The sequence below is a fragment of the Ambystoma mexicanum genome, chromosome 1p (genome assembly GCF_040938575.1).
Source record: "Ambystoma mexicanum isolate Mex_15411 chromosome 1p, UKY_AmexF1_1, whole genome shotgun sequence".
NCBI classification, from domain to species: domain Eukaryota; kingdom Metazoa; phylum Chordata; class Amphibia; order Caudata; family Ambystomatidae; genus Ambystoma; species Ambystoma mexicanum.
The window spans coordinates 105,100,054-105,126,073 of record NC_090921.1 but is presented as its reverse complement, the minus strand read 5'-3'; positions in this window follow the sequence as shown (position 1 = coordinate 105,126,073).

Here is a 26,020-nt window from a genome sequence, read left to right as displayed (position 1 = left end):
CAGTGGTCATATCAGCGCGTAGGGTTGCAGTAGCGGTTGCCATGTCGACCCTGAGTGCTGTCACTGCCTGCATTAAAGCCGTCACGGGGTCCCCGGCTGAGGTGTCCATAGCTGGACGACCAATAGGCTTCACAGTCTGTTCTGATCTTGATGATCCGCCTTGATGGTCGTGCAGCTATAAACTACCTCCGTCCCCAAGTACCGCTTGAGCAGGTAAAGTATACTGCCCTAGCAATCTTTGAGGCCACAGGTGATGAGTGGCGTCGTCAGTCAGATACCGGGAACACCGGAAGGACCCCTGAGTGCTGTAAGGCAAAGGTTAGGATCAGGTATACTTCGAACAATAATGGCAGTGCAAGCAAACAAGGAAAAATGACAAAGCTTACCCTGGGGATGATAGGGCAGGTGGGAAACCTGAATAGACAACGAGGGAAGACCAACAGCAGGCTGGGATGTACTGCAGTTCCTCCAACTCACACCTGTAGCCAGAGCGTGACCAGATAGCAAGTCCATCCAAGGTCCAGGTGGTGAACCCCAAATGACTCAGGAGGCAAAACGTGATAGACAGGAATTGCGTGGTTAGAGGTTCGCCAAGACAAAAGGGTAATCCAGAACAATTCCAGGGCCAGAAAGGGGGGTCAAGAGTTCCAAGGGTCCAGATAATACGTCGAATCCAAAGGGAAATCCAAGACAAGTCCAAGTAACGTTCCGTGGTCGAGCTCCAAAACTGTAGCAACAAGAAAGAGGGTAATGCCGAACAGGTCTCTGGTCGAAACAGCTGTGAAGCACTGAGTGTTTCCTCTCAGCTCCTTTTGAAGGAAAGGTAGATCACGTGACAGGGCACATGACCGCACAGGAGCGTCACGTGAGTTCGGACGCCATCAGTGATTGGTGTTTGTCCAATGTGGAACGCCGGCGTCGGCTACAGGCGATCCCGTGACTAGTCACGTGATCGTCTGAGCGAGACACGATCGGGTTCCCCCGTGCGCGGGAGCTGGAGCCGGCGACACCTGAGCCGTCGTGCATGGATGAGACGCCAGGGCAAGCGCCAGCACGGAACTGGGCGGAAAGAGGTGGTTCTGCCCCCTCGGACATCCCGCCTGCCGTGTCTTCCCCGTTGGTGTGGGTGGTGGGTACGGGAACGGATGGTGCCGGGTAAGTGTCGGGAGGAAGGTAAGATCGAGGACGTGACAACAGGTGACAGTTAGGAGGCAGTTCTGGTTAGATTAAAATAGATTGGATTAGATTATTTTAACTAAGAGATTGGTTCTGCACAGTTCTGCTAGGTACTCACAATATATTTTAAAATAGGCCTCGCTACGGATCTGGTCAGGTTTTGGACTGGACTCCGGTTCTGGTCTCGGCACTTCACAGTGATCTGGGTCAGTTCTCTGGTTCTGCTAACAGCGGTCTGGGTACAGCACTGCTTCTGGATCTTTCTGCACAGCTTTCTCTGGACCCAGCGCTGATCTGCACGGCTCCTGGATGCTGCTACCGCTGTTAGGTTTGCTGGATGCTGAGGCCTACTGAGAAGAGTTCTCAGTTTGTGGGTTTAGGCCCTTGCTTTGAGTTCTGAATCAAGTTCTTTGGAGTTTTAAAGTCTAAGTGTTAAATCTGGTATCTTCTGGATGTTGTATGGTCCGGCAGAGCGCGTTGCAGCAAATGGAATTGAATCTCTCTACCTGTCCCAGCAGTCTCTTTTTATGTGTTTTGAAATTGGTGTGTGTGCAGCATCACTAGCCAGCCCCTCTCTCAACTGCCCATTGGTCAAGCTTTCCTTTCTCTCTTGATTGGGGAAAAGAAGTGGAGTGTCAGAGCGATGTCATTTAATGGCTTGCAGAAGGGACACTCCCCTGTCAAATTACACACAATCTATATTTGATCAAAAAGACATATTCCATAGATACACAGTGGTTTGAAATTACATGCACCCATCACATATCACATGAGGTATACCCTGTTCAAACTCTGCTCTTCCTGGGGGCTTGCATTCAGAAATGGCAACATTTTTTATTTTAGTGGGTTATGCAACCTTGGTTCTTCATTAAAATTATACACATATACACGGCCTGTCCATACATACTCCAGTAAATTACCATGTGTCTAGCTTAAACACAGAGTCTGTAGTATACATAAATAGCAGGTTTTTGCCCCAGAACATCACACAAATTGGAGTTTGGGCTTGAATCGAAGGTACATTTTTTAAATGAAGGCTCTCAAAGTTATACATTCCTGTCATTTGATTACAAAGAGTTATCAGTGTTTCTGTAAAATATATATTTTGCTTTCAATTCAGTTCTCAGAGTGTTGGAGTCCGCCTCCAAGACTTGGGTGGGTCAGTGATCACATGTGTCTTCTGGCAGGCAGGCCTTTGTTGACAGGAAACAGTCAAAATCAACATATCCTATTCAAGTGCAAGAGCCTATTGTGTGGTCTCCAGGAGGCTCCCAGCCAGTCTGCCTTCTATCAATCAAGAGGTCATGTGAGATTCTAACTCCTGGTGTGAATCTCTGGAGGTGAGAGGTTTCCCAGCCTTTGGCCTGTTAATTAAATCAGATTGTCTTCTGGGAACAGCATGTGGTTAAGATTTTAATTAACTCCCAGCCTTTGATGTAAAGGCCTCTCCTGCAACTCCTGACATGCAGTTTCCCTGTCAGAGTTTAGACCGCTAGCGCCGCCCTCAGTCAAAAGCGGGTACTGCATGCAATTTTGGGATCTTTCTTGGATTAATGCATTCTAAACAGGAATGGTTCTTACATGGTAGTAAATCCTTGCTTAACATTGTTTTGATGGGGCTCCTTACTGTAAAATGGTTATGTGGAACCCCACAAAAGGGTTGAATCTTTAAAGTGGTCCGATGAGCCACGATTTCAGCAACTTTTTGACATCCGTAACAGTGGATTTTGTTAACAAAGATCTTTCTTTACACTGGTGGGTGGCAAGTTAGGTAACCATTTTGGTGTGCGCACAAACTGCGTGGTTCTCCTGGATTCTGGCGCACATGTGGGCTTTTTGGCCATCTTGGATTTTCTAAGCCCACAGCACCAAATGTTTCAGCATGATAGCTCAAACGTGGGTCAGGCACCCAACACTACTGAACAAGATACAAAAGGCAGAGTTGATTTGAGGGACACTCCTTTGGATAACCCACAAGGGGAGCTGTTTTGTGATGGCTCCTGCTTCAAACTACTGGATGGTGTTAAGACGGATTTCTGAACTCTGTCCTGGTGGTGCAGAAGTTCAGAAGGCCAACCTAATTACTTGGAACAGGGTAACCTCTGGACGAGCCAGACCAATCAAGGTAGCGATCGCGGCGGTCAAGACTAGGTCTCAAGAGGGGTGAGGGTGACTGAAAGCCCGCAATGAGCACACAAAGCAAGAACACTTACAAACTACTCCAAACAGTTGTTATATTAAAAATATATACACATTTATTTCAAGGCCTTTAAAACAATGACCGTAGCGAGAAAATCACAATATAACGATAGTAAACCAACACATACCATATCAACACAATATATATACAAATACAACAAGTCTCAAGCGTTATATGCACGAAATGTGTAGTCCACCTAAAAGGGAGGGAAAACAGGCAGTGCGCAATAATGCTTAGACCCAGTTCGCCTTCAGAGGCACCTAACTAGATGGAAGTCCGAGCTCTGCGAAGAGTGGAGCCTTGTGCTCAAAAGTACCTGCACGCGCTGGTGCCAACGGGCAAAAGGAGAAGCTCTTCGAGGGAAATCAGGCAGTTCAGTTTAGTGCACAAAAGAAGAACACGTTCCGCGACTCAAGCGCAGCCTCCACAGTGGGCAGAAGCAGAGCGCGAGTATGGAAAAGGGTGCTGTTTGACACAGCGGGGAAAAGCAATGGGCTCCTGCAGGAGGGCGACCAGATCCTAGCTATGCTACTCACCGGTCCCCGATGCAAGCAGACCCAGGCTTCTCCGCGTCCGTTTCAGTAGCTGGCAGGTTCAGAAGAGCAGGGAACGCCTCGTTGTCGTGTTGAGTAAAAAGACGTCCCAATCGAAGAAACCCGCACAGTTTGTTACCACAGCAGGGCAACGGAGCGGCCGTGTGTATCTGAGCCAAATGTACACTACTCACTTCAGACCTGGGAACGCCAAGTGTACGAAGCATGTGAGAGTGACAAGGACTCGAAATACTACACAACCTGGCGGCGGTTACAGAGCAAGACTCCCGTGTAAGCTGGTCAGTCAGCTGGATGGCCCAGAGACGCTTCTGAAGGCTTACTGGCAGGAGATGGTGAAGATGCCGAGAATAGCTGTTCCCACTATTCCAAGGGTCGAAGTACCAGTACAGGCCTTCTGGTTCGATCAAAGGTGAAAAGGGTTTCACAAGGCGACAGCAGTGCAGAGGAGAAGTCCTTCAGCGGGTCACCAGCGATTCCTCGGTCCAGCCTCTTGGTTGCAGGATACTTGGCTCCTGTATTCCTTTATTCGTGATAACTCAGGAGATCGACATGGTAGTGGTGTTTCAAGCCCCCTCATATCTACGGTTCCCTTCGCGCCGAAACGGAGGGGACCCAATGGGAGATCCGCTCATCAACACTCACACCATTCGTGGACCAATCACGGACCACGGTGGTCCCAGGCATTCACACCACCCTAGACTCTCTGGCACCCAGGATGAGTATTGGGACCAGACATCCAAGCTCACATCCTGGAGGCACACACAAGACATGTAGAAGCCCGCAAAAGCATCCGTGTTTCGTGGGAAAGTACATGCCCAAAAAAGGAAGGCCCCGGGTCGGCTCGACCTGGGGAAGGTGAAGAGAGCAAGACGGTCAGCGGACAGGACAAAGGAGCCTCGTGGTCTGGCCATTTTGGGAGCCAGGCCACAATTTTGGGTTAAGCGCGGAAAACGCGCTTAGAACGCCAAAAGGAGCTCAAAACACAAGAAACGATCGCTGCCACCATTCCCTTCCCTGAATCACTTGCACCGATCAGATACAATCCTAAACGAGTATCTAGGGCCTGTAGAAGGCTAGAGACCCAAGAGAGCTGTAACTTAGCTTACAGTGCCCTCTTGTGTCATGTTGCACGAAAGCCGCAACATGATAAAAGAAACTACGGGAAACAGCGTTCCCCGGTACTGACTGTCTTAAGGGCATGTCAGTTTCCCCGTAAGAAAGGAGCGAAAGCCCAGAGGAGTGCGGCAGAAGGCTGCACTTCTCTGGCAAAGTCAAGAACAAGGTGAAAAACAACAGCAAAAAGTTTAGGGGTTGCCACATGGAAGGAAAATTACCTACAATTACGAAATCTTTCCTAACACTCGCCCCTCCCAGACTATGGACAGGGGGAACTAATCCACCCCTGGATGAGTCTCTTGTTCAGGTCGGTTAAACATTCTGGACAACCCATCAGCATTGCTATGTTGGACACCTGGCCTATGCTCAATAGTGAAGTCGAAGCCTTGTAGACTTATGGACCACCTAAGCAACTTTGGATTCTCCCCCTTCATGTTCATTAGCCACTTTAAGGGCTTATGGTCAGTTTGCACAGTGAAGTGGGTCCCATAGAGGTAGGGCCTCAGCTTCCTTAGGGCCCACACAACAGAGAAACATTCTTTCTCTACCGTGGACCATCTGAGCTCTCTGTCCTTAAGCTGGCGGCTAATAAAACCAATAGGGTGTTCCTTACCCTTCTCATCTACTTGTGATAGTACAGCTCCTATCCCAGTGTCAGAGGCGTCTGTCTGCATGATAAAAGGTCTTTGATAATCAGGGGCCCTGAGGACAGGGGCCTGGCACAAGGAGTCTTTTAAGCCATTGAAGGCCTTCTCACACTCGTCGGTCCAAGTTACCTTCTTGGGTTTCTTCGGAGTTGTGAGGGCAGTCAGAGGGGCAGCTATGGTGCTATAGTCTGCCACAAAATTGCGGTAATACCCCGTGAGTCCTAAGAAGGCTCTCACTTGGGTTTGCGTAGTGGGGGTAGGCCAGTCTTGTACTGCTTGTACTTTACTGGGAAGAGGCTGTATCCTCCCTCCACCTACTTCATGTCCAAGGTAAACCACTGAGCCTTGTCCAATCTGGCATTTACTAGCCTTTATGGTCAGGTGTGCTTTCTGAAGAGCCTGGAGCACAATCCCGAGGTGTTTCACATGGTCTTCCCAGGTGGCACTGAAAACTGCTATATCGTCCAGATATGCAAGACACAATTCGTCCAACCCATTCAACACATGATTCACAAGCCTCTGGAAAGTGGCAGGTGCATTCTTCAACCCGAACGGCATTACCCGGAATTGGTAAAGGCCGTCTGGAGTAGAAAATGCTGTCTTCTCCTTGGCATGTTCTGCTAAAGCTATTTGCCAATAGCCAGCAGTGAGGTCAAACGTGCTGAGGTACTTGGAGGCACCCAAAGTATCCACCAGCTCATCTGTTTGAGGCAAGGGGTGTGCATCTGTCTTGGTGACAGCATTCAGAGCCCTGTAATCCACGCAGAACCTCAATTCAGAAGTGCCTGCCTTTGGAACCAAAACCACAGGGCTGGACCAAGGACTACTAGAGGGTTCAATCACCCCAAGGTCTAACATCTTGTTGACCTCGGTCTTAATATAAGACCGTACTTTGTCTGACATCCTGTATCCCCTACTTTTGGTAGGTACACTGTCTCCTGTGTCAATGTTATGTTTGCACCAAGGTGTCAAACCAGGTGACTGTGAAAACAGGGGGGAAAACTGCCTAAGCAAACTTTTCACCTCAGCCTGCTGATCAGAAGTCAGGTGAGGGGCCACTCGGACACCCTCAAAGGAGCTATCTGAAGGACCGCTTTGGAACAGGTCGGGGAGAGGTTCAGACTCCTCTTCCTCAACATCTGAAGCCAGTAGCAGTGCTGCGATTTCGACTCTTTGGATGAAAGCCTTCAGCCTATTCACGTGAAACACTTTTGGAGCATGTCCAGGCCTTCCAAGGTCCACTAAATAGTTAACCTCACCCAGGGGTTCCACCACTGTGTAAGGGCCTGACCATTTGTCCTGTAAAGCTCGAGGCCTTATGGGATTCATGATCAGGACTTGCTGACCAGGTGTAAAGTTGATGAGGGAAGCTTTCTGGTCGTACCAATGTTTCACCAGCGCTTGTCCTGCCTTCAATTTATCACTAGCCAAGCCCATCAGAAGTACCATCCGTTTTCTGAGCCCTAGCACATAATCAACTACGTTGGTAGTAACAGGGGGAGTGGGCATCTCCCATCCCTCTTTGACAATGGCTAAGGGTACCCGTACGGGATGACCGAACAGAAGTTCGAAGGGGCTGAAGCCAACACCCTCCTGTGGTACCTCTCGGTAGGCAAACAGTAAGCATGGTAAAAGAAGATCCCATTTTCTTCTCTGAGGTTCCTCCAGAGCCCCAATCATGCTCTTTAACGTTCTGTTGAAAAATTCCAAAAGACCATTGGTCTGGGGGTGGTACGCAGAAGAGAACTTGTAGGTGACCCCACATTCTTTCCACATAGCCTGCATATACTTCGACATGAAGTTGCTGCCACGATCCGACACATCTTCTTTAGGGAAGCCAACCCTAGTAAATATGCCAAGTAAAGCTTTTGCAACTGACTTGGCAGTTACAGTTTTCAATGGGATGGCCTCAGGATATCTGGTTGCATGGTCGACCAGCACCAGGATAAACCTATTGCGTGAGGATGTTTGCGGGTCAAGGGGACCAACGATGTCGATCCCTACCCTTTCAAATGGTACCCCCACAACTGGGAGCGGTACCAACGGAGCTTGGATTGTCACGCCAACCTTACCAGACAACTGGCAGGAGGCACAACTCCTGCAGTGACTTTCTACTTGCACCCCCATCTTGGGCCAGTAGAAGTGCATGGATAACCTTTGCTTGGTCCTCTTCATACCAAGGTGACCAGCAAGGGGAACTTCATGCGCCAACTGCAGGAGGAAGGGCCTAACAGCAAGGGGAACCACTAACCTCCTATGGTCTCCTTCTGTAGACTCTGTGGGCTCACTATACAGGAGTCCACCTTCCCAATAAATCCCATGCATCCCAGGAGGTTCACCCTCAAGCTGGGAGCAGGCCTGTCTCCTTAGGCCTTCCAGAGATGGGCACTCACGTTGGCCTTTACTGAATTCGTCCCTATCAGGACCTCCTTCAACTAACAAGTCTTTTAGTTCAGGATGATCGTTGGGGTCAAATACTTCAGGCATCGCCACCTCCTCGTCAGGCCCGGGCGATTGACCAACTTCCTCCACCGCAGTGGTAGGCGAGCTCGGGGGAATATTCTCTTTCCCTCGTCTTAACTTGTCGACTCCTTTCCCCTTGGGTTTCCCCTTCGGCTGGGGCGGCGTATTGGTCTTGGCCTATGCTCCCGTGCTTGAGACCATGTGTAGGGTCTTTCGGCAGTGTCTCCTATGAGCCCTAGAGCTCTGAGATCATTACCTAACAAGACCTTTCCCGGGACGTTTCTCTGAATGCTCACTGGAATCCTGACTGCTGTACCATTTAAAGTAAGATTTACAGGTATTACTGGGAACATACGGAGTGGGCCGTCAGCCAACTTAGTGGGCATCAGAGTAGCTCTGGCAACTTCCTCTGAGTCTACCAAGGTAGAATCCACTACAGTGCGACTGCACCCACTATCCCTAAGAGCTGGAGTATCTACTCCATTGATCAGCACACTGTCTTTAAAGTAGTGCTTGGTATTATCCGGAATCCTAGCATAAGCCTCTGCGACTTTAGGCTCCCAGGAACCCAGGGACACTAAAACTACCTCAGCCTCTATCCCGCTGGGAAATGAGTCTGAGGAGAAGGATGCTCCTGTAATCTCTTCTTCCTCGTAGGAGGAGAAGGCCAGATTAGCGGAGTGGACCCCCAAAGGCCTAACCTTACACCGGGGATCCCCCTTCACGTGGTCAGTTGCTCCACAAGCAAAACAAGATCCATTGGGTCTGTTTACATAGGGAGGCTTATTGTAACCAGAGTTCTGTTTCGGAGGCTGACCTCCACTACCCTGTGAGTTCTCTTGTGTCTTACCCTTATTTTTCTTTTTGTGGCCCTTATGAGAAAAAGATTTATCAGATTCTCCACCCTCCTTATCTTTGGACTTTTTCCCTTCCTCCTGCTTACCAGGATGAGTTTTGTCCTTATGGGACACTCGATGTGACACCCATAAGTCGGCTGCAATGGCCAGCTTCTTAGGATCTATCTCCTTCGAATCGGCCAAATGCTGCTTAAGCTCCGGGGAAGAAGATGCAAAAATGTGTTCCAGCATGAAAAGATTTATCATGCCTTCGAAGGTAGAAACCTTATAACCTTCGACCCAGCCAGTTAAGTTTTTCAAGGACTCAGTGACATAAGATACCCAAGTACCACCTTCCTTTTTCTTATACTCTCTGAAACGTTTCAAATATTGGGCCGGAGTCTTCCCAAACTTTAAAATGAGAGTTTGCTTTAACATTGCGAAATCAGCTCGCTCAGCCTTCGACATTTCCATAATGTCACTACAGCCAGAATGGGGCAGTCTGCTGAGTAACCAGGCAATCTTATCAGCATTGTCAACTTGTTGAACTTCACATGCATACTCAAACGCATTCAGCCAGTCCATAATGTCATTCCTTTCCTCATACACACTGAGCAGATCTTTCGGAAACCGTGGATGAGAGGAGGCCCCAGACCCATGTCCAGGACCCTTGGACCCATTTGCAACCTGAAGCTTGGCCAGTTCCAACTGGTGATCCCTATCTTTTTGTTTTTCTGCCTGTTCGATTTTTAGTTTGGCTATGCTGAATTCAAGCTCCTGCTGCCTAAACCGCAGCTCTTGCTTCTTGAATTCAAGCATAGCCTCCCCATCAGCACTGGCAGAGGAAACATTAGACATCTCGTCCTCCCTGTCCTCGTGGTCGCGATGAATCAGTGCAGCGGCAGAACCGTCGCTTCTACCAGTGAGAGCAGGCCCACCTCCTTCCGCACTGTCCTCAGAAGTTATAGCGTCAAGCTGCGCTTCTTGCCACGCCATGATTCTTTGGATCATTTCCAATTTCGTGCCTTGAGAGGAAACACCTCTCTCCGCACACATCTTTTTCAATGTTTCTGATTTGGAAGCATTTAAAGTTAACAAGGTATTTGTTTCCATACTGTTAGATAGGACTATGGCCTTTTTAAAGTTATACTACAACAATTCACTACGTGTCCTGGTTGGAATAACCTGAAATGCCTTAGTTCGTGCGCAACACTGGATACCTTCAGTCGTATCCCAACGCTGTACACCAATTTGTTAAGACGGATTTATGAACTCTGTCCTGGTGGCGCAGAAGTTCAGAAGGCCAACCTAATTACTTGGAACTGGGTAACCTCTGGACGAGCCAGACCAATCAAGGTAGCGATCGCGGCGGTCAAGACTAGTTCTCAAGAGGGGTGAGGGTGACTGAAAGCCCGCAATGAGCACACAAAGCAAGAACACTTACAAACTACTCCAAACAGTTGTTATATTAAAAATATATACACATTTATTTCAAGGCCTTTAAAACAATGACCGTAGCGAGAAAATCACAATATAACGATAGTAAACCAACACATACCATATCAACACAATATATATACAAATACAACAAGTCTCAAGCGTTATATGCATGAAATGTGTAGTCCACCTAAAAGGGAGGGAAAACAGGCAGTGCGCAATAATGCGTAGACCAAGTTCGCCTTCAGAGGCACCTAACTAGATGGAAGTCCGAGCCCTGCGAAAAGTGGAGCCTTGTGCTCAAAAGTACCTGCACGCGCTGGTGCCAACAGGCAAAAGGAGAAGCTCTTCGAGGGAAATCAGGCAGTTCAGTTTAGTGCACAAAAGAAGAACACGTTCCGCGACTCAAGCGCAGACTCCACAGTGGGCAGAAGCAGAGTGCGAGTACGGAAAAGGGTGCTGTTTGACCCAGCGGGGAAAAGCAATGGGCTCCTGCAGGAGGGCGACCAGATCCTAGCTATGCTACTCACCGGTCCCCGATGCAAGCAGACCCAGGCTTCTCCGCGTCCGTTTCAGTAGCTGGCAGGTTCAGAAGAGCAGGGAACGCCTCGTCGTCGTGTTGAGTAAAAAGACGTCCCAATCGAAGAAACCGCACAGTTTGTTACCACAGCAGGGCAACGGAGCGGCCGTGTGTATCTGAGCCAAATGTACACTACTCACTTCAGACCTGGGAACGCCAAGTGTACGAAGCATGTGAGAGTGACAAGGACTCGAAATACTACACAACCTGGCGGCGGTTACAGAGCAAGACTCCCGTGTAAGCTGGTCAGTCAGCTGGATGGCCCAGAAACGCTTCCGAAGGCTTACTGGCAGGAGATGGTGAAGATGCCGAGAATAGCTGTTCCCGCTATTCCAAGGGTCGAAGTACCAGTGCAGGCCTTCTGGTTCGATCAAAGGTGAAAAGGGTTTCACAAGGTGACAGCAGTGCAGAGGAGAAGTCCTTCAGCGGGTCACCAGCGATTCCTCGGTCCAGCCTCTTGGTTGCAGGATACTTGGCTCCTGTATTCCTTTGTTCGTGAGAACTCAGGAGATCGACATGGTAGTGGTGTTTCCAGCCCCCTCTTATCCACGGTTCCCTTCGCGCCAAAACGGAGGGGACCCAATGGGAGATCCGCTCATCAACACTCACACCATTCGTGGACCAATCACGGACCATGGTGGTCCCAGGAATTCACACCACCCTAGACTCTCTGGCACCCAGGATGTTTATTGGGACCAGACATCCCAGCCCACATCCTGGAGGCACACACAAGACATGTAGAAGCCCGCGAAAGCATCTGTGTTTCGCGGGAAAGTACATGCCCAAATAAGGAAGGCCCCGGGTCGGCTCGACCTGGGGAAGGTGAAGAGAGCAAGACGGTCAGCGGACAGGACAAAGGAGCCTCGTGGTCTGGCCATTTTGGGAGCCAGGCCACCATTTTGGGTTAAGCGCGGAAAACGCGCTTAGAACTCCAAAAGGAGCTCAAAACACAAGAAACGATCGCTGCCACCATTCCCGTCCCTGAATCACTTGCACCGATCAGATACAATCCTAAACGAGTATCTAGGGCCTGTAGAAGGCTAGAGACCCAAGAGAGCTGTAACTTAGCTTACAGTGCCCTCTTGTGTCATGTTGCACGAAAGCCGCAACATGATAAAAGAAACTACGGGAAACAGCGTTCCCCGGTACTGACTGTCTTAAGGGCATGTCAGTTTCCCCGTAAGAAAGGAGCGAAAGCCCAGAGGAGTGCGGCAGAAGGCTGCACTTCTCTGGCAAAGTCAAGAACAAGGTGAAAAACAACAGCAAAAAGTTTAGGGGTTGCCACATGGAAGGAAAATTACCTACAATTACGAAATCTTTCCTAACACTCGCCCCTCCCAGACTATGGACAGGGGGAACTAATCCACTCCTGGATGAGTCTCTTGTTCAGGTCGGTTAAACATTCTGGACAACCCATCAGCATTGCTTTGTTGGACACCTGTCCTATGCTCAATAGTGAAGTCGAAGCCTTGTAGACTTATGGACCACCTAAGCAACTTTGGATTCTCCCCCTTCATGTTCATTAGCCACTTTAAGGGCTTATGGTCAGTTTGCACAGTGAAGTGGGTCCCATAGAGGTAGGGCCTCAGCTTCCTTAGGGCCCACACAACAGAGAAACATTCTTTCTCTACCGTGGACCATCTGAGCTCTCTGTCCTTAAACTGGCGGCTAATAAAACCAATAGGGTGTTCCTTACCCTTCTCATCTACTTGTGATAGTACAGCTCCTATCCCAGTGTCAGAGGCGTCCGTCTGCACGATAAAAGGTCTTTGATAATCAGGGGCCATGAGGACAGGGGCCTGGCACAAGGAGTCTTTTAAGCCATTGAAGGCCTTCTCACACTCGTCGGTCCAAGTTCCCTTCTTGGGTTTCTTCGGAGTTGTGAGGGCAGTCAGAGGGGCAGCTATGGTGCTATAGTCTGCCACAAAATTGCGGTAATACCCCGTGAGTCCTAAGAAGGCTCTCACTTGGGTTTGCGTAGTGGGGGTAGGCCAGTCTTGTACTGCTTGTACTTTACTGGGAAGAGGCTGTATCCTCCCTCCACATACTTCATGTCCAAGGTAAACCACTGAGCCTTGTCCAATCTGGCATTTACTAGCCTTTATGGTCAGGTGTGCTTTCTGAAGAGCCTGGAGCACAATCCCGAGGTGTTTCACATGGTCTTCCCAGGTGGCACTGAAAACTGCTATATCGTCCAGATATGCAAGACACAATTCGTCCAACCCATTCAACACATGATTCACAAGCCTCTGGAAAGTGGCAGGTGCATTCTTCAACCCGAACGGCATTACCCGGAATTGGTAAAGGCCGTCTGGAGTAGAAAATGCTGTCTTCTCCTTGGCATGTTCTGCTAAAGCTATTTGCCAATAGCCAGCAGTGAGGTCAAACGTGCTGAGGTACTTGGAGGCACCCAAAGTATCCACCAGCTCATCTGTTTGAGGCAAGGGGTGTGCATCTGTCTTGGTGACAGCATTCAGAGCCCTGTAATCCACGCAGAACCTCAATTCAGAAGTGCCTGCCTTTGGAACCAAAACCACAGGGCTGGACCAAGGACTACTAGAGGGTTCAATCACCCCAAGGTCTAACATCTTGTTGACCTCGGTCTTAATATAAGACCGTACTTTGTCTGACATCCTGTATCCCCTACTTTTGGTAGGTACACTGTCTCCTGTGTCAATGTTATGTTTGCACCAAGGTGTCAAACCAGGCGACTGTGAAAACAGGGGGAAAAACTGCCTAAGCAAACTTTTCACCTCAGCCTGCTGATCAGAAGTCAGGTGAGGGGCCACTCGGACACCCTCAAAGGAGCTATCTGAAGGACCGCTTTGGAACAGGTCGGGGAGAGGTTCAGACTCCTCTTCCTCAACATCTGAAGCCAGTAGCAGTGCTGCGATTTCGACTCTTGGGATGAAAGCCTTCAGCCTATTCACGTGAAACACTTTTGGAGCCTGTCCAGGCCTTCCAAGGTCCACTAAATAGTTAACCTCACCCAGGGGCTCCACCACTGTGTAAGGGCCTGACCATTTGTCCTGTAAAGCTCGAGGCCTTATGGGATTCATGATCAGGACTTGCTGACCAGGTGTAAAGTTGATGAGGGAAGCTTTCTGGTCGTACCAATGTTTCACCAGCGCTTATCCTGCCTTCAATTTATCACTAGCCAAGCCCATCAGAAGTACCATCCGTTTTCTGAGCCCTAGCACATAATCAACTACGTTGGTAGTAACAGGGGGAGTGGGCATCTCCCATCCCTCTTTGACGATGGCTAAGGGTACCCCTACGGGATGACCGAACAGAAGTTCGAAGGGGCTGAAGCCAACACCCTCCTGTGGTACCTCTCGGTAGGCAAACAGTAAGCATGGTAAAAGAAGATCCCATTTTCTTCTCTGAGGTTCCTCCAGAGCCCCAATCATGCTCTTTAACGTTCTGTTGAAACGTTCCACCAGACCATTGGTCTGGGGGTGGAACGCAGAAGAGAACTTGTAGGTGACCCCACATTCTTTCCACATAGGCTGCATATACTTCGACATAAAGTTGCTGCCACGATCCGACACAACTTCTTTAGGGAAGCCAACCCTACTAAATATGCCAAGTAAAGCTTTTGCAACTGACTTGGCAGTTACAGTTTTCAATGGGATGGCCTCAGGATATCTGGTTGCATGGTCGACCAGCACCAGGATAAACCTATTGCCTGAGGATGTTTGCGGGTCAAGGGGACCAACAATGTCAATCCCTACCCTTTCAAATGGTACCCCCACAACTGGGAGCGGTACCAACGGAGCTTGGATTGTCACGCCAACCTTACCAGACAACTGGCAGGAGGCACAACTCCTGCAGTGACTTTCTACTTGCACCCCCATCTTGGGCCAGTAGAAGTGCATGGATAACCTTTGCTTGGTCCTCTTCATACCAAGGTGACCAGCAAGGGGAACTTCATGCGCCAACTGCAGGAGGAAGGGCCTAACAGCAAGGGGAACCACCAACCTCCTATGGTCTCCTTCTGTAGACTCTGTGGGCTCACTATACAGGAGTCCACCTTCCCAATAAATCCCATGCGTCCCAGGAGGTTCACCCTCAAGCTGGGAGCAGGCCTGTCTCCTTAGGCCTTCCAGAGATGGGAACTCACGTTGGCCTTTACTGAATTCGTCCCTATCAGGACCTCCTTCAACTAACAAGTCTTTTAGTTCACGATGATCGTTGGGGTCAAATACTTCAGGCATCGCCACCTCCTCGTCAGGCCTGGGCGATTGACCAACTTCCTCCACCGCAGTGGTAGGCGAGCTCGGGGGAATATTCTCTTTCCCTCGTCTTGACTTGTCGACTCCTTTCGCCTTGGGTTTCCCCTTCGGCTGGGGCGGCGTATTGGTCTTGGCCAATGCTGCCCGTGCTTGAGACCGTGTGTAGGGTCTTTCGGCAGTGTCTCCTACGAGCCCTAGAGCTCTGAGATCATTACCTAACAAGACCTTTCCCGGGACGTTTCTCTGAATGCTCACTGGAATCCTGACTGCTGTACCATTTAAAGTAAGATTTACAGGTATTACTGGGAACATACGGAGTGGGCCGTCAGCCAACTTAGTAGGCATCATAGTAGCTCTGGCAACTTCCTCTGAGTCTACCAAGGTAGAATCCACTACAGTGCGACTGCACCCACTATCCCTAAGAGCTGGAGTATCTACTCCATTGATCAGCACACTGGGCCTCATTACGAGTCCGGCGTTAACCGAGGCGGTAAAACCGCCTGGTTAACGCCGGACTCGTATTACCATTCCGCCTCCGTGATTCCCGGAATTACCGGGGCATCACAACCCCGGCTTTCCGGGAATCACGGAGGCGGAATGGTGTAAATCCCCATTCCCATTGAGTCCTATGGGACTCAATGGGAATCGGGATCATGGAAACACCGGCAGCATCTTGTAATGCTGCCGGTGTTTCCTCGTCCGCCTGCAGGCGGGCGGTGTTAAACCCGCCAGGTCAGACCTGGCGGGAACATCACCTCCCGCCTGCAGGGGTCGGGATCAGGCGGTCCGGAAACAACGGTGGCGGCGGGTTTACCGCCACCGTTATTTCCGGACCGCAAGGGTCGTCATGAGGCCCACTGTCTTTAAAGTAGTGCTTGGTATTATCCGGAATCCTAGCATAAGCTTCTGCGACTTTAGGCTCCCAGGAACCCAGGGACACTAAAACTACCTCAGCCTCTATCCCGCTGGGAAATGAGTCTGAGGAGCAGGATGCTCCTGTAATCTCTTCTTCCTCGTAGGAGGAGAAGGCCAGATTAGCGGAGTGGACCCCCAAAGGCCTAACCTTACACCGGGGATCCCCCTTCATGTGGTCAGTTGCTCCACAAGCAAAACAAGATCCATTGGGTCTGTTTACATAGGGAGGCTTATTGTAACCAGAGTTCTGTTTCGGATGCTGACCTCCACTACCCTGTGAGTTCTCTTGTATCTTACCCTTATTTTTCTTTTTGTGGCCCTTATGAGAAGAAGATTTATCAGATTCTCCACCCTCCTTATCTTTGGACTTTTTCCCTTCCTCCTGCTTACCAGGATGAGTTTTGTCCTTATGGGACACTCGATGTGACACCCATAAGTCGGCTGCAATGGCCAGCTTCTTAGGATCTATCTCCTTCGAATCGGCCAAATGCTGCTTAAGCTCCGGGGAAGAAGATGCAAAAATGTGTTCCAGCATGACAAGATTTATTATGCCTTCAAAGGTAGAAACCTTATAACCTTCGACCCAGCCAGTTAAGTTTTTCAAGGACTCATTGACATAAGATACCCAAGTACCACCTTCCTTTTTCTTATACTCTCTGAAACGTTTCAAATATTGTGCCGGAGTCTTCCCAAACTTTAAAATGAGAGTTTGCTTTAATATTGCGAAATCAGCTCGCTCAGCCTTCGACATTTCCATAATGGCACTACAGCCAGAATGGGGCAGTCTGCTGAGTAACCAGGCAATCTTATCAGCATTGTCAACTTGTTGAACTTCACATGCATACTCAAACGCATCCAGCCAGTCCATCATGTCATTACTTTCCTCATTCACACTGAGCAGATCTTTCGGAAACCGTGGATGAGAGGAGGCCCCAGACCCATGTCCAGGACCCTTGGACCCATTTGCAACCTGAAGCTTGGCCAGTTCCAACTGGTGATCCCTGTCTTTTTGTTTTTCTGCCTGTTCGATTTTTAGTTTGGCTATGCTGAATTCAAACTCCTGCTGCTTAAACCGCAGCTCTTGCTTCTTGAATTCAAGCATAGCCTCCCCATCAGCACTGGCAGAGGAAACATTAGACATCTCGTCCTCCCTGTCCTCGTGGTCGCGATGAATCAGTGCAGCGGCAGAACCGTCGGTTCTACCAGTGAGAGCAGCCCCACCTCCTTCCGCACTGTCCTCAGAAGTTATAGCGTCAAGCTGCGCTTCTTGCCACGCCACGATTCTTTGGATCATTTCCAATTTCGTGCCTTGAGAGGAAACACCTCTCTCCGCACACATCTTTTTCAATGTTTCTGATTTGGAAGCATTTAAAGTTAACAAGGTATTTGTTTCAATACTGTTAGATAGGACTATGGCCTTTTTAAAGTTATACTACAACAATTCACTACGTGTCCTGGTTGGAATAACCTGAAATGCCTTAGTTCGTGTGCAACACTGGATACCTTCAGTCGTATCCCAACGCTGTACACCAATTTGTTAAGACGGATTTATGAACTCTGTCCTGGTGGCGCAGAAGTTCAGAAGGCCAACCTAATTACTTGGAACAGGGTAACCTCTGGACGAGCCAGACCAATCAAGGTAGCGATCGCGGCGGTCAAGACTAGTTCTCAAGAGGGGTGAGGGTGACTGAAAGCCCGCAATGAGCACACAAAGCAAGAACACTTACAAACTACTCCAAACAGTTGTTATATTAAAAATATATACACATTTATTTCAAGGCCTTTAAAACAATGACCGTAGCGAGAAAATCACAATATAACGATAGTAAACCAATACAGAACATATCAACACAATATATATACAAATACAACAAGTCTCAAGCGTTATATGCACGAAATGTGTAGTCCACCTAAAAGGGAGGGAAAACAGGCAGTGCGCAATAATGCTTAGACCCAGTTCACCTTCAGAGGCACCTAACTAGATGGAAGTCCGAGCCCTGTTAAGAGTGGAGCCTTGTGCTCAAAAGTACCTGTACGCGCTGGTGCCAACAGGCAAAAGGAGAAGCTCTTCGAGAGAAATCAGGCAGTTCAGTTTAGTGCACAAAAGAAGAACACGTTCCGCGACTCAAGCGCAGACTCTACAGTGGGCAGAAGCAGAGCGCGAGTACGGAAAAGGGTGCTGTTTGACACAGCGGGGAAAAGCAATGGGCTCCTGCAGGAGGGCGACCAGATCCTAGCTATGCTACTCACCGGTCCCCGATGCAAGCAGACCCAGGCTTCTCCGGGTCCGTTTCAGTAGCTGGCAGGTTCAGAAGAGCAGGGAACGCCTCGTCGTCGTGTTGAGTAAAAAGACGTCCCAATCGAAGAAACCCGCACGGTTTGTTACCACAGCAGGGCAACGGAGCGGCCGTGTGTATCTGAGCCAAATGTACACTACTCACTTCAGACCTGGGAATGCCAAGTGTACGAAGCATGTGAGAGTGACAAGGACTCGAAATACTACACAACCTGGTGGCGGTTACAGAGCAAGACTCCCGTGTAAGCTGGTCAGTCAGCTGGATGGCCCAGAGATGCTTCCGAAGGCTTACTGGCAGGAGATGGTGAAGATGCCGAGAATAGCTGTTCCCGCTATTCCAAGGGTCGAAGTACCAGTACAGGCCTTCTGGTTCGATCAAAGGTGAAAAGGGTTTCACAAGGTGACAGCAGTGCAGAGGAGAAGTCCTTCAGCGGGTCACCAGCGATTCCTCGGTCCAGCCTCTTGGTTGCAGGATACTTGGCTCCTGTATTCCTTCGTTTGTGAGAACTCAGGAGATCGACATGGTAGTGGTGTTTCCAGCCCCCTCTTATCCACGGTTCCCTTCGCGCCAAAACGGAGGAGACCCAATGGGAGATCCGCTCATCAACACTCACACCATTCGTGGACCAATCACGGACCACGGTGGTCCCAGGCATTCACACCACCCTAGACTCTCTGGCACCCAAGATGTTTATTGGGACCAGACATCCCAGCCCACATCCTGGAGGCACACACAAGACATGTAGAAGCCCGCGAAAGCATCCGTGTTTCGCGGGAAAGTACATGCCCAAATAAGGAAGGCCCCGGGTCGGCTCGACCTGGGGAAGGTGAAGGGAGCAAGACGGTCAGCGGACAGGACAAAGGAGCCTCGTGGTCTGGCCATTTTGGGAGCCAGGCCACCATTTTGGGTTAAGCGCGGAAAACGCGCTTAGAACGCCAAAAGGAGCTCAAAACACAAGAAACGATCGCTGCCACCATTCCCGTCCCTGAATCACTTGCACTGATCAGATACAATCCTAAACGAGTATCTAGGGCCTGTAGAAGGCTAGAGACCCAAGAGAGCTGTAACTTAGCTTACAGTGCCCTCTTGTGTCATGTTGCACGAAAGCCGCAACATGATAAAAGAAACTACGGGAAACAGCGTTCCCCGGTACTGACTGTCTTAAGGGCATGTCAGTTTCCCCGTAAGAAAGGAGCGAAAGCCCAGAGGAGTGCGGCAGAAGGCTGCACTTCTCTGGCAAAGTCAAGAACAAGGTGAAAAACAACAGCAAAAAGTTTAGGGGTTGCCATATGGAAGGAAAATTACCTACAATTACGAAATCTTTCCTAACAGATGGTACATCCACAGCTGCTTATGCAGTCACTACATTGAGTACAGTTGTGGAGACCAAGAGAATTACGCATAACTCTGCGCAGGCCGCAGAGATTATAGCATTGACTCGAGCTTGTGAGCTTTCCGAAGGGCTAACAGTAAACATATATACTGATAGCCAGTATGCCTTTGGGGTGGCTCACAACTTTGGGAGACTTTGGTCAGAGAGAGGGTTTTTAACTTCGCATGGCACCAAGATCCAACATGGATCCCTGATAGTACAATTGCTTTCAGCGCTTGCGCTCCCTAGTCAGTTAGCAATCATTAAGTGCGCAGCACATCGCAAGATTATAGATGATGTAGGGCAAGGGAATGCTTTCGCAGATCAAATAGCTAGACAAACTGCCTCTGATCTCTTCACGGAGATGTATGTTTCAAGGGAGACTGTAGATGCCTATGCAATGGATGAGGGTGTTGGGTCTGTATGGGATATCCAAGCCGATGCCACATTAGAAGAATCCAAGAGGTGGTCTGAGGGCTTGGGGAAACTCGATGATGATGGGTGTTGGGTGGACATGGTTGAAGGGAAATGGTTGCTTCCTAATGCCTATATAGTAATGATGGTTACCATGGCACACGGTCCCACACATGTGAGCGCTCAACAGATCACGAGAATGTTAGAGAAAAACTGGGTAAATGATAAGATTTCAAAAATTGCCCAGCATTATGTCCAAAATTGCATGGTTTGCCTACAACACAATGTGGGAAAGGGGACAGCAACTCCAAGAGGTAGCTTTGGGCCTCCTTCTGTCCCGTTTGAAGTGATCCACTTTGACTTTATTGAAATGGAGCGACGTAACAATCTAAAATATGTCCTTGTGGTCATTTGCGCCTTTAGTAAGTGGGTCGAGGCTTTCCCTGTTAAAGACGCTACAGCCATGACCACTGCAAAGACCATGTTAAAGGAATTCTTCCCACGGTTCGGTTTGCCGAGAGTTATCTGGTCGGATAATGGTCCGCATTTTATCGCTGCTGTAATTCTACAGATATGTACGGCATTGCAAACTGACAAACGATTCCATTCGGCCAGACATGCTCAGAGCCCCGGATTAGTGGAAAGACACAATGGTATCATAAAAAACAAGCTCGCTAAGACGTTTGCCGGCACCAAACTAAAATGGCCGGACGCCTTACCGATCGTGTTACTTTCAATGCGGACAACCCCTCAAACTAAAACTGGGCTCTCTCCCTTTGAGGTGGTAATGGGGAGGCCTGCTAATATTTGGGGTTTGCCTAAAAGCTGCGCATTGCGCGATGTAGAAAATGTACTTCTCTACGACTACTGTAACCAGTTAACTAAAAACCTGTATTTCATTTATCACCAGGTGTTTTCAGCTTTACCTGTACGGTTCACGGGCCCAGGACACGATATACAGCCTGGAGGTTGGGTCCTAATGAAGGCCTACGAAAGGTCTTCCTGTCTCGCTCCTCGTTGGAAGGGACCCTACCAGGTGCTGTTGGTCACTCAAACAGCAGTGCGGGTGGCTGGAAAGAAACACTGGATCCACGCGACGCATGTCAAGAAACTTCCTCACCCGATGCCACATGTTACAGAAGAAGCTGAACCCCTCGCTGATGCTACAGTCCCTGATCTTGGAGTAGCAAACAGCGCTGTGAGTGCGTCGGAGAATTTCTCTGAGCCCGTGGAGCTTGGGGAACAGTCCATTTCGTCTCCGCACTCTTTTGAAAAATCACTTCCGGAAAATACTGTTTCAAGCTCTGCGACTTCCGTCGCCTCCGATACGTCGCTTCCCTCAGGAAGTGACAACACCTTATTTTCGGACCAAACAATCTTGGGTACCACCAGGTACAACCTTCAACGAAGAAAATAGAACTACGGCACAGGTTTTTCCGTGCATTTGAGAAAGAGAAGTGATCGAAAGTTTTCCTTTGATTAAGAAAGTTTCTGTTGAACAAAAGGGAAAAAAAGGGATTCTGCTGGCTAGGGTTGGGAAGGACTAAGAAATTGCGCGACCGTAGCGTTGCCAGCAACGAACATTGGGGTCGTCGATTGAGGAACTACATTGCCTGCCACCTCCACTGCTGCTCCCCGCACTGGACTTGTGAATAAGGGGTTGACCAACTTGGACAATGAACAATGTGCCTGCGCCCCGAAAATGTACTGCTGTGTTTTGATAACGATAATTGTTATTTTTGCAATTACTGCTGTAGGACTTTGGTACTTTGAAGAAATCTATCCTCTAAAACCTTTACTACCGACCGAGATTGTACCGACTGCTTTGACTCCCTCTGTACACCTTCACACCTTGTCACCTAGAGATCTTTTGCATAGACGGAATTATCAAAATAACACTCTACTTCTAATTATGAATGCTACCCATGCAATCTTTAACAGAACCAATTGTTGGATCTGATCGCATTTACCGCAACATGGGGATAAGGGGCTAGTTTGGTATATTCACCCTTTACCTTTGACAACTGCTTGTTATGCTTCACTTAGAGCACTGTTCTTTGGCTGTTGGAATGATAGCATCTCAGGGAACTTTGATGGAACTAATTTGAATGATTTCGAGAAACGTGAATTAACTCCCCTGGGATGCTCGCTTTTTGCAAATAGAAGTAAACCTAATGTCGCTTCTATTAGGCCGTCTGATAAACTGTCTCTTCCTTTTCAAACTTTAATTTCCTTTAAAATGGCTCCGATAGGCAATAAGGACGCCGTGCCTCCTTCTTACTCTATAAATCATAGCCCTGACTCGGTCCCCTTTTGTGTACAAAGAAATGGCACTCGGCCAATGGGAGATTTTGAAGGTTGTCTGAACATTGTAAATTTGACTGGAGAAAACAGGCCTCTGTATGTAGGGGGCCTGTTTATTTTGTTTGTGGTAGTTTAGCATTTCCCTGGTTGCCCAAGGATTGGCAGGGAACCTGTTATTTAGGAATCCTGTTACCCGGGGTATTTGTAGCTAGTACATTGGAGGTTTCTAAGGCTCGCCCACGGCGGGACAAGAATGTAGATACCCCTGGGCAAGTATTGGGAGATATAGCAAAATCAGTTGTGCCCTTTTGGGGACAAATAACAAACTCTGAGAACATTAGGGGATTAGCAAGGGTACTGGAGAGAACGATCAACCGGACCACGGACATACTCTACAATATGACACTAGAACAAAAAGCAATAAGATTGGTAGCACTCCAAAATCGGATGGCATTAGATGTAATTCTGGCAGAACGAGGTGGAGTATGCAAATTAGTGGGGTCCGTTTGCTGTGTTTTCGTACCGGATTCCTCCCCAACTATTTTTAAGGCAATACAGAATCTGCACATTCTTAGTTCAGAAGTGCGTGTTCCCGAGGGAAATTGGGATCTTAGCGCTTGGTTCTGGGACTTCTTGCGGTCTTGGGGTTGGAAAGTGCTTTCAGTCTTGCTGATTATTTTGGGAATTCTGCTATTTCTTTGTTGTTGTATCCAATGTCTACCAAGTATATGTTGAATGCTAGGGGGATGTTGCGCTCAGGCAATAGGTACAATAGGACATAAAGTGTATGCCCCGGATAAAACCTCTAAGGAGTATGTACTGAAAGAGATCTTAGTAAAAGATCTAATGGCGATAGATATTTCTGACAGCTATTCAGGGTGTATGGACGATGACACATGGAGTTATTTGCAGGGAGATCAGAAGTAGTTTAGCACTTGGCATAGGCCAAAAGGAGGGTTTGTCAAACTAGAAAATATATCGTGCCTCCTATTGCTATGAATATATGTATATTGGCCTATGCCAAGCTGCTAACAAGCTGCTTATAAACTACATGTGAATAAACTCGCATTGCAAGGTCCTGACCTTAGAAACCATGTAAACTGTAATTTTGGGTCAAGCCGCCATTTTAGGTTTTCTTGCTCTATAAAGTCACCATGTGAGCTAAAATGGTAGCTATTCAGAACAGAACTAAAATGGTATGTTATTCAGAACAGAACTCGATTGTCATGACCTCTGTACAGCTAATGTATAACTTGCCTGCAGGCCACTTGTTAGGGTCATGAGCTGAGACCTTGTCCTTCTGCTGACCTGTGTGCAATGGATTACCTGTATCACCAAAACTAATCTATAATTGAATGAGAACACCTGCTTAACTATATTGTATAAATTAAGTCCCACATTGTAATGTTAGGCCAAGAGCATACATTATTACCATTTCTTCTTGTTAATGTATAAACCTAAGATGAACTAGATTTGACCTGACAAGGGACCCTAGAGCAGTAACTTATTTACGGAATGGTTAACCTGAAGAAAGGCTGGACAACAGGCTGGAGAAATGTATAAAAGCCTGACTGTTTCAATGAATATTTGCACTCACTGAGCACACCGAACCACGCCGGAGTTCGCTGTGTTGTACTGAGGGTCGATAGCTATCTGAATTTTGTTCTGTTCTTTTGTAACTGGATTCAGTATAAAATAAAGTACTTTGCATGTTCCTTTGTAACCTGTGTTTGGTGTGTTTCCTTTTTGGTTACCCTGCCTCATATTATTTCCTTGTTTTCACAGTCGTCCAACAGAAATGTTACATTAAAATGTGTTATGTGAATGCAACTTTCCCTATCCTTGCATGACATGGTTAAGAGCCCTGAAGTGAACTACTTTGCATGTTGGCATTCATAAATCACAACAAACAAACATAAAAATGAAATGACCCTTGCTGAAAGGCAGAGCATAACAAGCAGGACAAGACTTCGGCTGAGCTTGAGGCATGCAACTTTAGTTACCTGCTGAAACAAACTGGCACTACGTTGAAATATGTAGCCAAGAGTGGGCTACAAACCCACACAAATAGATTAAATGAAGCCCTTGTATTTCCATACCATTGCCTCGACCTCTGGGTAGGCCGCCTTTACATTATTCAAGACCACCTCCCTCACGGTAGGGCTTGGTGAGGTCCCTCTTACAGGCAAGGACTTGAGTGGGGGTCTCAGTTGCACTGTGCGTTTACTGAAGGAGCATAAACATGTATGTCCATTATACATACACACACCGAGTTTGGCACACTACGCCGCCGACAAAGGACTCCATAGCTTAGAGGATGTGGGTGTGGGCACCTTAATATTGGGGTTATAATTACTAGGGTATTTATTTAACATGGGAAGCAGCGGCGCGCTTTACAGTCATAGGGGGGAGTACACAGTGAGGGAAGCAGAGTCACAAGGGCAGCGCCACTAGCCACTAGGGAGCAGTTGGGCTGTGAGGGATCAACAAACTACTCAGGGAAAACGGGGGGAGCAAATTCCCCAGTCTCAGGTTAGGTGGGGAGTGTGTGTGGACCTAGGTGCTGGCTTTTTCCACAGATAATGTGGACAGAAATGAAAGCTTTCACCCCAATGCATACCCTCTGCATAGTCCACAAGGCTTTCTGGGGCTGGGGCCCGCACTATCTTCCACTCTCTCCCTAAATATTCTCCTTTGAGAGCCCTCCGCTCGTCCTCCAACTCTCTCCGGGTGAGCCGATTCTCAAAACAGAGATTTGGGGGTAGATCTCTTTCCTCTGCAGGTGCTTCCCTCTGGAACAGCCTCCCTGCCTCTCTCCGTCTTGAGTCTGATACCCTTAAGTTTGGAAACCCCCCAAGACTTCCCCTTCTCTTCCTCTTCTCTCCCTCTTTCCCCTCTCTATTCCTGCCTACTGTCCTCCTCCCTCTCTCCCTAACTCAGCTCAGTTTGCTGACTGGTCGCCTGCTGCACCACCAGAGCCACACAGGTCTGAGGCTCCCCAGCCAGTCCTTACACTGGCCCCCATGCCTCTGCACTCCACCCATCACTTCTGTGCTTATTTACTCATTCCTTGAGAATGGTAACCTCTTGGCACTTAACCTAGGACCTTGGACTGGGCGCACTTGTTCCCTTCCCCTCTCCCTTACATTCCATGTCTGGCACGTGTGCTACCTAGAATGCTCCGGGCCTGGTCCGCCAGGCTTAGTACAGTAGTTTTTGGTTTCTGTATGTCCTTCTCCCCCCCCCACCTTATCGCCTTACCATCTGTCACGCACTTGCACTATTGAAACATCATTGGCCGAGTACGGTAGCTTAAGGACGGTACGTTCTTCTCCCTCTCCTCCCCCTTCGCTCCTTCCTTGTCTTACACAGCACTTGTAGTAAGGCCATCAGGTCAAGTTTGCTATTTATTTTTGCAAGATCATTTGGAAATGTCAAGGTCTAACAATGACTATGTATTCCCCTGTTCCCTTC